General features: G+C 44.3%; 1 protein-coding gene across 4 annotated transcripts in view; it reads left to right on the plus strand.

Moving 5' to 3' along the window:
• Positions 1–223: 223 nt before the first annotated feature.
• Positions 224–13,672, plus strand: part of EMB2757 (Transducin/WD40 repeat-like superfamily protein) — a 249,143-nt gene continuing 235,694 nt past the window's right edge. For 2 of the 4 annotated variants that reach the window (XM_089384886.1, XM_089384888.1), the window contains exon 1: positions 224–578. The gene's annotated coding sequence lies outside the window, so the exon portion shown is untranslated. Of the gene's footprint in view, positions 579–896; positions 1,538–13,672 lie in introns of those variants that run through there. The other 2 variants (XM_089384889.1, XM_089384887.1) reach the window with 2 other exon arrangements.

A 13,672-nucleotide genomic window follows, 5' to 3' on the forward strand; every position in this document is an offset into this window, starting at 1 on the left:
ATTGAAATTTTACTCTATATTCATCATCAAAATTGAAATTTTACTTATTTGAACCAATTTTTTTTTTTTTTTTTTAAATAACTATACAAAATATTTAAATATAAGTTAATAAAATATTTCCCCATAAAGAAAATTAAATTATATTTATCATTTTAAATTAGTATTTTAAAATGCATCTATAATAACTATAATCCTTCATCCTTCCCACCTCCTGGCTATAATCAGTAGCTTTTCTAGCTTTCAAATTTCAACCCACCCTTATTAATTTGCAATTGAAAAAATTAGAGCAATTCGTATGTTAATCCTGTTAAATTCGTATGTTAAGATGGATCTACCACCTCCCCGCTGCAATCCGTAGCTTTTCTAGCTTTCAAATTTCAACCCTTACCGTTACAGTCCTTTCTGGCGTTCAAATTTCGCCCAGCAAAACATAATTTCTAACTTCCTGTTTTTATCATTCCAGAAGAGAAAGTTCGCCTGTGCAGTGGTCTGTTAGATGGTTGCACTCGAAGAAGAAAACACTGAAAATTTAAGCAGAAGTTTAGGACCTGAGGCGAGTTGAATATATTTCAATTCCGGTAGGATTCGTTCTTTTCAAAATTTATGGCACGAAATGAGAATTATATAAAAGCGGTTTAAGTTTCAATCACATTCGCGCGCCATGGTGTGCCATTTTTCATTTTAACAACTTTCAATCTCAGAAAATTTCAACAGCCTGTTAAATGAGAATCAGAACTAAAATCAGAAGAATCAGAATTTTCAACTTTAGAAAAAAAGAAAACATTAGCTTCTATTAAGAAAAAATCGGAATTAAACATTTCCGGAAGCCCGGAGGCAGACTGTAATATTACCCAGAGAAGATTGAGGGTTAGGGTTTTCGGATATGCTGCTACATAATTTACATAATTCACTTGAGAGTCAGGACGGATGGATTCTTCCGTCTCTTGTTCCTTCCCAGAACAGAAATAGTGGACCGTTTTGTACTTGCAAGCACCTCTTTTCGTAACCCATGGCCATACCCTGTAGATTATGACGAATTATAAGTTATAAGAATTTGTTTGTAAATCTATTATGCATCAATGCTTATCAACTCATCAACTTAAACTTCGTTGCCACTGCATGGACCGATAATCCGTTGTTGGTGTTGCCTTTTCTTTACTCTGCTTATTTTGTTTTTTTTAGGCTTTTCAGGTTGAAGCCAGACCTTTTCCCCTCTTTGCAGTGCAATCCTTGATATACAAGAGTAAACCACAATATAAATGACTCAGGTACCACCTACAAAATGGTACACTATTTTCTGAGGAAAACCTAAAAGGAATAGGCACTGTCCTCCTAGTGCCTTCTTTTTTACCGCTTTGAAAGCCGTTTAGCAAAGGTGTCTTCTGCTGCGCTGCGAGGACTGTGGTTTCCAGGCGAACAAGCTTATAGAATTGTTGGAATTGCTGCGATTTTGGCCATTTAGACACTGTAATCGGCTTCTGAGTGCGAAGCCGAGTTGAGAACATCCTTTTGCTGTCAAATTTGGAGCATACTAGCGGTATTTTACTTGTATTTTCGGATCTGCCGGGTTTTTGTTTTGTTTTTTCTTTTCTATTTTTCTTTTAGCCTTTCGATCCACCTAAGAGTCTGTCGAGCTCCTGAAGCTGCTAATTCTGTGGCGGAACGGAGGTTTATTTAAGGATTATTGGCGTTTCTCGAAAATATCGTTCTTCTGTTATCCTCATTGATTGACCAAGCGATAAACACCATCTGTAACAGCATGCCGTGGACATCTTTGTTCGTGAACCAGTATTGGCAGTCCGTTCGGCTTATTGTGTTCTTCAGAGTCATTCAGTAGTGCGCGAAGTAATTTGGCTTGGTTTGATTTAGTGCAGCTTCTTTATGGACTTTCTCTGTATGGTTGCCAAGGCTTTAGTCATGAATTTTTTCTTTAAAACCTTTCTCTTCGGCTAAGGCTCACTAGAATTATTGCCATATATTTCATCAATAGCCTGTATTTCTTCTTAAATTCGTCGATTTCTGTCTAAAGTTGGATATTGCCTCTGTTTTTCGATTTGCCGTATATTTCCGTGATTTTACGGTTTCTTATGCCTAAAACTCTGAATCCTTAAAGTCTTGAAACGTTGAGAAATTCGTTCTCCTCACAATTTTTTGCTCTATATCTCTTTTTTCCAGAACTTCAAGGCCTCTAAAACAGGGATATTTAAGTTCTTTGTCCGTTCGCCTGAAATCTCGGAATCCAGTAGCCGTTGTAAGGTCTTCCTGCTGTAAAAACCGCAAGAAGGTTGCCGCTGCAGGTCTGGTGACATTTGGAAAGTGGTGCCATAAGGCAGAGACGATTTCAAAGAAAAGGAAATAATTATTCTGCCGAGTTCTAGGCACCGATGGCAGACAGCAACGGCAGAGGCGCAAACCAGGAAAGGAAGAGAGGATGCACGCTAAGTGTTTGACAAATCAACTGTATAACAACTGAAGTTACAGTCCCTGTTTGTGCAGTATTTTTACAGGACTTCTGATGGACCTACACATGGACGTTAACCAATTCCTTGAAATCTTGTCAGAGCCTCCAGCTTCGCCTGAACCCACAGTAACAATGGCTGAAGGTCAAGGGGTACAGCTTGAAACTGGGGTCCATGAAAAAACCATGGAGTCGAATTTTTCATTTTGGACAGCCCAAGTAAAACAAATTTTGCAGAAAATGGAATTTCTGGAAACTGAAAACAACAAGCTCCGTTCTGAAATACACACCCTCTCTACCAGAGTTTCAGAGGTGGAAGGGGATAATTTATCCCTTAAGAAGATATTACATGAAAGCAAAGAGAAAGAAAATCTCCATCCTCCAAATGATACGTTGCATGCATAAATTCTCGACCTTAAAAGCAAGCAGGAAGAAATCCGATCCCAGCAGGCCACCTTCAAACAAGAAACCGAGACACACATGAATTCTTGAGCACAGGTGGTTTGGGCAAAGGATAAAACTCCTATCCCTTTTGTAGCTGTTGAGGAGGTGGTGCAAGCAAAACTTGTGGAAGAACACACCAGACGAGCGAGAGAATTGAATTTCAAGGTGAGAGGTCACCCCTTACCTCACTCCTCTTCAGATCCTGTGGAAGTGGGGGCTAGGTTCCTTCAGGATACCCTTAGCTTCCCCGATATAGCTCTGGACAGAGCCTGGTTGGGCTACGACTCCACTCTCTTCCTCAGGTTTCGGACTGCATCTGATCAACTCCATGCCTTCAGGGTTAAACGGAAGTTGTTTTCTCTCCCCAACAAGATTTTCTTGGATGAGGACCTCACTCGAGCACAGGTTGCAGAACTTAAACAATCTAGAGAACATGTTATGGCAGCACGACAGATAGAGAAATGGACAGTTATCAGGAATCTTCGGGCAGTCATTCGGGATTCCTTCCCACCTAGGTGGAACATGTTATGGCAGCACGACAGACAGGGAAATGGACAGTTATCAGGAATCTCCGGGCAGTCATTCGGGATTCCTTCCCACCTAGGTGGGAACCCCGAACTGGAGGTTCCAAATGACGGGCCCGCTTGGGGAGACGACAAGGTACAGGCATCTCTATTCGCTATTGGAATGGCAATGGATCTTTCTAGTCATCATTGGGACTTTTGTATGACGCTCTCGAATCAACAGACATCCTCTTCGTGACCGAGACTCATGCAAGCCCTATTCGACCTCTCCCAGATATCACATGTTACCATTGGTTCTCAGTTTGCCGGCAAGAGACGAGGAGCTCGGGAGGGGTCAGAAGATTAGGTGGAGTTGCTTGTTTGGCTAGTGACTCACTCCGGAATAGGGTATTTGTGGTAGTCGAAGACGAGTTTGCCAGGTTTATGTGGATTCACATTAGTGTCGGAGTCTCTCGTCCGAGGGACATCTACATTGTAATCTGTTACTTTCCCCCAACCTCTTCACCATTTGCCATCCATAATGGCTCAAATGGGGACCCCTTTATAGACTTGTACATTGACATCACCCAATACTCTGATGTTGGGGAAGTCATCCTCTTAGGTGACTTCAATGCTCATACTAGAGATCTCCAGATCCCTCTCCATGATCGATTAGAGGATGTGTTTTGTACCCGGGGGATAGATCCAGATTCATTTGGGCTTCACCGGATGTCAGATGATGCTTTGGGGCCCACAACAGTTTATGGTAAGCATCTATTGCAGTTGGGGGAATCACAGGAGTTGTTAATTCTAAATGGTCTTCCATGTTTCCTAGACTCTTGCTTTTTCACGTGCTGGCCATATGGTGGGGGTGCAAGTGTAGTTGATTATGTCCTCGCTAGCCAAAACTTGCTCCCTTTTATTCGCCATCTCTCAGTCTCCCCCATCCCCCTTGCTGATCATGCACTTCTTTCCTTCTCTCTCTGGTTTGACCCTCCCCTTCCACCCCATCCTTCCCCTCGGGGCCCACCTCGAACCACCTTTCGATTTGATGAAGGCGACCCTGACATCTTCTCCTCTACCCTACGCAAGATGCTCCCATCAGAGACCCAGTTCTCCTTGCTTGATTCTGCTTCCACTAAATACACCCATCTTTCATCTGCCATTTGGGAAGCAGCACTCAAATCCTTCCCTCACTCCACTCGTTCCACTTCCACCTCCCGAAAAGTTGGATCTTGCCCCATGAACAAATGGTATGATGATGAATGCAAGACTCTACATCGAGAACTTCGATATGCTTTCAGCCACTCTCAACCCTTCTACCTTGGCCTCAAAGCTTCTTACCATTATCTCCTTCGTCGCAAGAAACGACTCTTTGTCTCTCATAGAAGACGGGAACTTTCTGCTCTCCTTGCCCACTCCCCTAAACAATTTTGGCATACCATCCTTCCCCGATGCTCCCCTCTTCCATCTGACCTCAACCCTACATCCATGTTCTCTCACACTTCCAACCTTTATGATATTCCGGGGCAGGGCCAAGTTCATGTTACCTCCCCACCCCCTTCTTGTTACCTATTCTCAGACAAAGATATTAGAGAGGCCATTTGGGTGATGAACAACAGCAAAGCAGCCGATGAGGAAGGCTACCAAGCAGAGTTCTTTAAACACGGTTTCTGTGCTTTGGTTAGTTACTTGGCTGATCTCTTCAACCATGTAGTCCGTGAAGGTTTTCCACCGGCATGGTCACACCACATCATCCATCTGATCCACAAATCAGGTTCATGCTAAAATCCTAATAACTACAGAACGATCATGGTGGGCCACACATTCTCGAAGTTGTATGCTACTGTTCTACATAGGAAGCTCTCTAGTGACCTTGAGCAGAGACAACTCAAAGCTATGGGACAGGTAGGTTTTCGACCAACTCATCAGACCATTGACCACATCTTCACCCTCCGTGCTGTGATTGAGGAGGCATGACATCGCTCTTCGAAAGTCTACTGTTGTTTCGTAGATTTTCAGAAAGCTTTTGACTCTGTTCCGAGGGAAGCCTTACTCCAGAGACTCAGAGATATTGGCATCTTGATGACCTATTGACAGCTATTATGCGCCTATATGAGTCTGTCCTTGGTCATCTTCGCATGGTTCATGGGATGTCTGATTTCATCCGAAGCACTATTGGGGTTAAATAGGGTTGTCCATTGTCCCCTACCCTGTTTGGGATCTATATTGATGAGTTGGAGGCTTTTCTACACAAGCATATCCAGGACACTGATGGCTGCCTTCTTCACCAGGTCATGATATCTATTCTACTCTTTTTTGACGACGTGGTCCTCCTCTCCAGAAAGATTACAGAGGTAGTTGGATGCCTTAGCTCTGTTTTGCGATCTTTGACAGTTGACGGTCAACTTGGGTAAAACCAAGGTTATGATTTTCAATGGGGTGAAGAAAACTTCAGACCTTCACTTCCTATTCAGAGGGGAGGAGGTTGAGATCACCAACACGTATATGTACTTGGGGTGCAATTCTCAGGGCCCCACTTTAGTTTGCGACCAACGCTTTAGCCTCAGATCAACAAAGGATATGGATCCTTAGCCCTTCTCGAGAGACAGTGCTTTTGACATCACTTCCAGGACATCTCGTCCAAGATGAGCCTTATGGACACCTTGATCCGTCCCACTGTTCTATATGGCTAAGTGTTAGGGTCCCACCCTAACCCCCTTATTTATGTAGTAGGATCGAGTCATAGTTATAGTTAAGTAAAGAGTCAATAAAGCCCATATTAATAATTGTAAGTGGTTAACCCGCATTTAATGACGGGACCATAGTTAGTTATGGGCCATGGTATTAGATAGATGGTATTAATAAGAACCATGGTATTGCATGTATGAGTCATATATAAAGGATAGAGACTCCCTGCGAGGAGCATCGTGTCTTATTTTGTAATCGAGCTTTGCTCTATTGGAGGTTGCCCCCTCGAAGAGGCAAGTGAACATTGCTTTTTGAATAATAAAATACTTGCTGTTGTTTCTCACTATTCTATGTTCTGGGTATATTTCTCTGCATATTTGGTATTCTGGTATCATCTTGCAAGTTAAGAGCATAACAAGTGGTATCAAAGCACTTTCCAGGGCCGGTGGGATCTCCATTTCTTAGCAAATTTTTTTTTGGCTAGAGACGTGTTCTGGCGTCTTTAAACCACGGGATCTGTCATTGAGCGCATAAACCTGCGGATTTGGGGAGGCATGCACGCAGGAAATATAAGAGGTGGTCACGCTTGTTGGACTCCCTTGTAACCCCTATGGGTACCCCTTCGAGTAGTAGCGCATTAGATAGAACCGCGCACGGGCTGTCTTCCAAGTACCCTCTGGGTATATCGGAAGCCCCCTAGCTCCTTTGCAACCTCGCCATATATAAACCGTCGGCCGTCTTGCTGCTACAGTACACTGAGAACAGCACTTGGAGAGATTACTCGCTCGTACGATAGGGTAGTTGGGTTGTACAGCTAAGGGTACGGTTGATCCTCCTTAGTTAGAGCCCTGAAACATTGGGCCGAGTACTACTGTCAGACCCTTATGTATATTGCGATCTGTAGCACCTGACACTCCTCGAGACCATAGTTCCATTTTCTATCTCTGGATCACGCATAATCTCTTCTAGATCAGATCTCGCAAGTGGAGTTTGCAGCAGCAGCAGACGTAAGTCCCGCAGTTTCGAGTTAACAGAACAGCCATTTAGATCTACTATATCCATCAGATCCGTAGCAGCAATCTGTTTCGCTGCTCAGAGCTATCCATTCAAATCTCTCAAATCCATCAGATCTGAGTAGTTGTGTGGGGTTCCTATATTGGGGCGCGATTTTCGTAGGACTTTTGGCAGCATTGACATTTTGGGCGCTTATCGCTGATCTAGCCCATAAGAATCAGGACGACGAGCTGAGCAAGGTGGTACCATTCAATTGTTAGTGCCAAAAAAACAAATCAGGCGGTCCCAAATTTCAAGTACATCAGATCGGTGCATGGTAGAAACTAGAGCTCAAGCTATGGCCAATGAGAAGATCGACAAACTTGAACAATCCTTGAAAGACCTCCAAGATCAGCTGACGTCACTAACTAACCAACTCTCTAAGGGCAAGGCGGAAGCCCGCGAGGAGGCATATATTGGCCATGAACATAGTGAGGGTGAGTCTAGCCACTCTCTTCACCTCTGGGGCGCCCACCATCAATCTCGTCCGCGACCTCCCAAGCTGGATATGCATAAATTTGATGGTTCTCACCTGACAGCATGGGTAGCACAAATGGAGCAGTATTTCAATCTGAATTACATCTTAGATAATGAGACTCAGCTTATGGTGGGGAGCATGTACTTGGACAATGAAAGATGGCAATGGTGGCAATGGCATCAACGTTGCAATGGAAGTTTTTTGACTTGGGACACCTTCAAAAAAGCTCTTATAGAGCGCTTTGACCATGACTCCGCTTTTTTGGGTCGTCTCACTAAGCTCCGACAGACTGGCACAGTGGATGAATATATTACAGCCTTTGAAGCCTTAGCTTTCCGCACTAGGGGTCTCCAAGATGCGTTCTACACGGAATGTTTTATCAGCAGTCTTAAAGAAGCCATACAAGCCCACGTCTGACTGCACCACCCTCCCACATGGTCAGAGGCTTGCAAGGTAGCTCGTAACGTGGAACGTGCGTTAGCGGCCCAGTCCACTCGCCCAAATTTCACCACCAAGGGTCGCCCCCCACAGGCTCACAGCACGACTCAAACACTTAAGGTTCAAAAGGTGTCACCTGCAGAAATGGCAGAAAGAAGAAAGCAGGGATTATGTTACTACTGTGATGAAAAATACTCCCCAGGTCATAAATGCAAGGAGCCCAAATTCTTTCAAATTGATGCCACTGATTACAGCTCATCGGAGGAAGCCCCACCACTTGAGGAACCTGAGGAGGCAGAAGAGGACAACCAGAAGGACAATGTCCCTGACGAACCAGTTATTTCGCTGCATGCTTTGGCAGGGATTTCTTCACCTCAAACTCTCAAAATCAGAGGTTTTATTAAGCATCGCCCAGTAGTAGTCTTGATTGATAGTGGAAGTACACATAATTTTATCCATCAAAAAGTCGCGGAAGCAGTGCATTGTTTTGTACGAGCAGTTTCTAACTTCCAAGTCCAAATTGCGGATGGGGGAACAATGAAATGTGAAGGCCGCTGTGAAAATGTCAAACTTCAAATGGGGGATTATCAGTTGAAGACCCACATGTTTGCCATACACATGGGAGGGTGCGACATTGTCCTCGGTGCTGAATGGCTTCGCACACTTGGGCCAATCACAATGGATTTCCAGGAGTTATATATGAGCTTTAAGCAGAACAACTCCACACATACCCTCCGCGGACTCCAGGCGGGAGCTCCCTCTATCATCAGCTTACATAGGATGGGAAAATTGTTAAAAAAGGGCCATCATGGAGTTATAGCTCAATTTAATGCCATCCAAGCCGTCGAACCCAATTCTCTGCTGATTCATCCTGAGATGCAACAGATTTTAAATAACCATCTGCCAGTCTTTGACAAGCCTCATGAGCTTCCACCCTCGAGAGGGGAACATGACCATAGCATCACCTTGGTCCCAGGGGCCCAACCACCAAATGTGCGCCCATACAGATATCCGTTCACCCAAAAAAATGAAATAGAAAAAATAATCAACGAACTTTTGGAAGCAGGCGTCATTCATCCCAGCATTAGTCCCTATTCATCACCGGTGGTCATGGTGCTCAAGAAAGATGGGGAATGGCGTATGTGTCTAGACTTCAGGGCCCTCAATAAGTTGATAGTCAAAGATAAATTTCCCATCTCGGTTGTTGATGATTCACTGGATGAACTCAATGGGGCTCAATTCTTCATTAAGCTGGATCTTCGCGCAGGCTACCACCAAATTCGCATGAAGGAAGTCGACATTCCAAAGACTGCTTTCCGAACTCATGAAGGCCATTATGAGTTCCTGGTCATGTCATTCGGTCTTTGTAATGCCCCGTCTACTTTTCAGAGCCTTATGAACCACCTTCTCAAACCATATCCAGGAAATTTGTCCTTGTTTTCTTTCATGACATCCTCATCTACAGTTGCACTTGGGCTGCACATCTTCAGCATGTAGATCCGCTCTTGCAACTGCTCCGCAAGCATAAATTATTTGTTAAGATGTCCAAGTGTTCTTTTGGCATGGAAGAAGTTGAGTATTTGGGCCCACATTGTGGCGCATGAAGGTGTCAAGGTGGACCCCAAAAAGATCCAGGCAATGCAGGATTGGCCTCAACCTAAGACCTTGAAGAGCCTGAGAGGATTTTTGGGTCTCACCGGCTACTATCGCAAATTTGTCCGCAATTATGGTCGCATTGCGAAGCCCCTCACTCAACTCCTCAAGAAAAATTCATTCTTCTGGAATGATGAAGCACAACAGGCATTTACAGCTCTCAAAAATGCCATGTGTTCCACTCCAGTCTTAGCACTACCCGACTTCACCAAATCTTTTGTCATTGAATGTGATGCTTCAGGTACGGGTATTGGGGCGGTCTTAATGCAGGACGGTCGACCCTTGGCCTTCACAAGCCAGCAACTAAGTGGGAAGAATCTGGGACAATCTACCTATGAGAAGGAAATGATGGCCATCTTACATGTAGTAGATACCTGGCGTCCTTACTTATTGGGGCGACGTTTCCAAATCCGCACAGACCATCACAGTCTTAAATATTTTTTGGAGCAACGCCTATCATCCCCACAACAAAATAAATGGCTCGCCAAAATGCTGGGATATGATTATGAGATCATTTACAAGAAAGGGCGCGAAAATATTGTAGCAGATGCATTATCTCGCCAATTTGAGGAGGAAAGTACCCTGCTCGCAATTTCCCTTCCCATTCCAGAATGGATTGAAGAGGCTCACAGGGAATGGTTTTCACATCCCTAGTTCTCTCAATTCATTACTCAATTGCAGGCGGATCCAAATTCCATTAAGGGCTACTCGTGGCGGGATGAGATTCTTCGCTACAAGGACAGAGTCGTAATATCACCAACAGCCACCCTCAAAAGCCGCATTTTGGCGGAATTGCACTTATCCCCCACTGCAGGACTTTCAAGCTTTTAGAAGACGTATGCTCGCACTAGAAGATCATTTTTTTGGACAGGCATGAAAAAGGACATCCTTACTTTTGTAGCGGAATGCGATGTCTGCCAGCGCCACAAAGGGTGCCAGCGCCACAAAGGGGAGATAGTCAAAGCACCAGGCACATTACAACCATTGCCCATTCCGGCATCAATATGGACAGAGGTTTCTATGGATTTCATTACAGGTCTTCCAAAGTCAGGAAACAAGTCAGTCATCATGGTGGTTGTGGACCGACTTTCTAAGTATGCTCATTTTTGCGCCCTACCCCACCCTTTTACACCGACTTTGGTCGCTCAATATTTCATGGATCAGATCTTCAAATTGCATGGCATGCCCACTTCTATTGTGTCTGATCGTGACCCGATCTTCACCAGTAATTTTTGGCAGGAACTCTTCAGGCTACAAGGTACCCAACTAAAACTCAGTACTTCCTATCATCCACAAACGGATGGTCAAACTGAAGCAGTCAACAAATGTCTGGAAACCTATCTTAGGTGTTTCACTTCAGAGAAGCAACATCTTTGGGTACAGTGAATACCTCTAGCTGAATGGTGGTATAACACCAACTATCATGCCACCACCAAAGTGACTCCCTATGAAGCAGTTTATGGTCAACTCCCTCCTTCCCCTACTTATATCAAGGGTTGCTCAAAGGTACAAGCAGTGGATCAACTCCTACAAAACCGCACAACCATGCTCGCCCATCTTAGAGAGAATCTTCATCAAGCTCAAAACCGCATGAAGCAACAAGTAGATCAACATCGCTCAGAGCGCCAATTTCAAGAAAGGGATCAGGTATTTTTGAGGCTTCAACCATATAAGCAAACATCACTCAAAGATAAGGGTTGTCAGAAACTATCTCCAAAATTCTACGGACCGTATCAAATACTTCAGCGCATTGGAGAAGTGGCCTACAAGCTAGCTTTGCCACCCACTGCAAAAATCCATCCAGTTTTCCATGTCTCATGCCTCAAGAAAGTGATTGGGAACAATTGCAGAATTCAAACCAGTCTACCTGAATTGGATGAAGAAGGGTCAATCTGGCTCCAACCTGAACAGGTCCTAGACACACGAGAACGGCACCTGCGTGGCCGCATGATCAAGGAAGTCCTCGTCAAGTGGAAAGACACCTCTCCGGAAGATGCAACCTGGGAACCAACCACTATTCTTCAGCAGTTTCCGTAGCTTCAGCCTTGAGGACAAGGCTATTCTTAAGGGGGAGGGCATGTTAGGGTCCCACCCTAACCCCCTTATTTATGTAGTAGGATCAAGTCATAGTTATAGTTAAGTAAAGAGTCAATAAAGCCCATATTAATAATTGTAAGTGGTTAACTCGCATTTAATGACGGGACCACAGTTAGTTATGGGCCATGGTATTAGATAGATGGTATTAATAAGAACCATGGTATTGCTCCATGGTATTGCATGTATGAGTCATATATAAAGGATAGAGACTCCCTGTGAGGAGCATCGTGTCTTATTTTGTAATCGAGCTCTGCTCTATTGGAGGTTGCCCCCTTGAAGAAGCAAGTGAACCTTGCTTTCTGAATAATAAAATACTTGTTGTTGTTTCTCACTATTCTATGTTCTGGGTATATTTTTTCGCATATTTGGTATTCTGGTATCGTCTTGCAGGTTAAGAGCATAACACTAAGAGATTTGGGGACTGTCTTTACTTGAGTCAGATTGGGCTTCAGTTGAGAGAGTCCAGACTCTTCTTCTCTGCCGCATCATTAGATGCAAACAGATAATACCTCAGCGCATCATCCTTGCAGAGTTTGGAGCTCAGCCTTTTCGGCTTGAGACAGTCTTTAGTTTGGTCTCATTCTTGCATCGTGTTCGGGGATTTGCAGACTCGATAAAGAGTAGGGACTGTTACCCTTACTTGGCATATTGCTCTTCTGAGACTATTGCTTGTTCTACTCCCTCGGGCCGGGCTAGATGTTGGTTTACAGGAGTTTCAGATCTCTTAGAGTCAGTGGGCATTCAGTTGGATCGTCTCCCTCCTTTCCGATATTCCTTGGATGCTCCTGGTCACCTTCTACCTACTAGACAAGAGTTGAACAAGATCATTAGGGAGGACATCTACAGGCAGTTCATCCAGGTCACCTAGGTCAATCCTTTGGGAGGGTTGCACCCAAAGATGGCCTTCTACGTTGAGCACTTCTTGGAGTTGAGAGACAAGCTCATTATTCGACCCCAGTATATGTTTCACCATTGGATGCATGCTCTTCGCATTCCTCTAAGCCAGTTCAGAGTAGGTTCTCATAGACTTTGGGTAGAGATGGACCACCAGATTGATAGACCAAACAAAATCTACCAGGTATGTCATTTATAGGAAGTAGAGACCGAGGTGCACTTCATTTTTGGATGCCCTATCTACTACGAGATCAGAGGAAGGTTCCATTGCTTGTTCAGAGACTCTCAGACCCTCGCAGACTTTTTCAGGTATCCCGATCAGAGATGTTTGGCCCTATATATGCAGGAGGCTCTCAGGTTCCGAGTGTTCAGCCTCCCATCAGACTAGACTCCACACAAAGGATCACGACATTCTTCCGGGTACTACCTTCAGACAGGGGCACAAAGAGAACGATTGATACCGTTTCATATCCAGACTCTAGACCATTGAGGATCCGTGGGACCTCACCCCGCCACATGAGACCTCAACAGCTAAATCGTCTTAGATCTGTCACTGGGAGACATACTAGGTCCTCCGGACCTCAGTCGTGCACAAACTCCCCCAGAGAACGAGTTAGTGGACAGTCCACACCTCCCACTGACTCTTCATCAGGCCAGCAAACTTTGTGGAATTTTTTCAGTGCTCTTCAATCAGCTTTGGATGTTAGGAGAGATGGGTCTGATCCTCAGACCCATTAGCCCCTGGATCTTCTTCGTCAGGGCATTCCATATGTTGTGTCTTTTATGTTCCTGCATTGTACCTTTTATATTCATGCATTGTATTTTTTATAGGAGACTGTTTGGTTCTCCCACATTTTATGGACATCATTGTACTCAACAGTCCCTTTGACCTACTTTGTGGTCATTAGTTGAACATAAATATAATTATCTTATCTGATCTTATCTCTTTTCACAAATCTGCAG

This window comes from Pinus tabuliformis, chromosome Q (assembly GCF_031772625.1).
Source record: "Pinus tabuliformis cultivar Carrire ecotype Pingquan chromosome Q, CPIR1, whole genome shotgun sequence".
NCBI lineage: Eukaryota > Viridiplantae > Streptophyta > Pinopsida > Pinales > Pinaceae > Pinus > Pinus tabuliformis.